Source organism: Chelonoidis abingdonii, chromosome 18 (assembly GCF_003597395.2).
Source record: "Chelonoidis abingdonii isolate Lonesome George chromosome 18, CheloAbing_2.0, whole genome shotgun sequence".
NCBI classification, from domain to species: domain Eukaryota; kingdom Metazoa; phylum Chordata; order Testudines; family Testudinidae; genus Chelonoidis; species Chelonoidis abingdonii.
Window position 1 is genome coordinate 12,192,106 of NC_133786.1, and position 591 is coordinate 12,192,696.

A 591-nucleotide genomic window follows, 5' to 3' on the forward strand; every position below is an offset into this window, starting at 1 on the left:
AGGCACTCCCCTGCTCTTTTAAGGGGTGTGAACTGGGGGCCGCCACCTCTTGGGGAGAGTCGCTGGTGAGCAATCCCTGTCCAAATCCCCTCTCCGTCCCAAGAAGACAACAGCCTCTTGAGAAAGAGAGGGGGTTCAGACAAGGATGGCCCACCGCAGAGGACAGTCACCTAGGAGGCAGGAAATCCCTGTGCAAATCCTTGCTGAACAGGCAGCTGGGGGATTTGAACCAGGATCTCCCACAATCCAGGCAAGTATTCTAACCACTGGACTAAAGAGTGAGGGTTGCAAGGGGGGGGGGGCTGGCCCAGAGCACATTTAACTAAAGTGGAACAGCTTCAAGAGGGAGGCAGATGACCCACTCCCTATCGCTGGAAAGTCAGGGGACTCACACCAGGCGAGATTCAAACCCCCATTTCTAGGACCCAAGCTACATAGCATGACCATCAGCCTACAAAGGGCACTGGGAGAGCATGAGGCCCAAATACCATTTAATTAAAGAGAAACAGCTTTGAAAGGCAAGAAAGCAGACAGCACGAACACTTCCCTGGAAAGGGAACACACATGCCCCATGAGAGATTTGAGCTCATC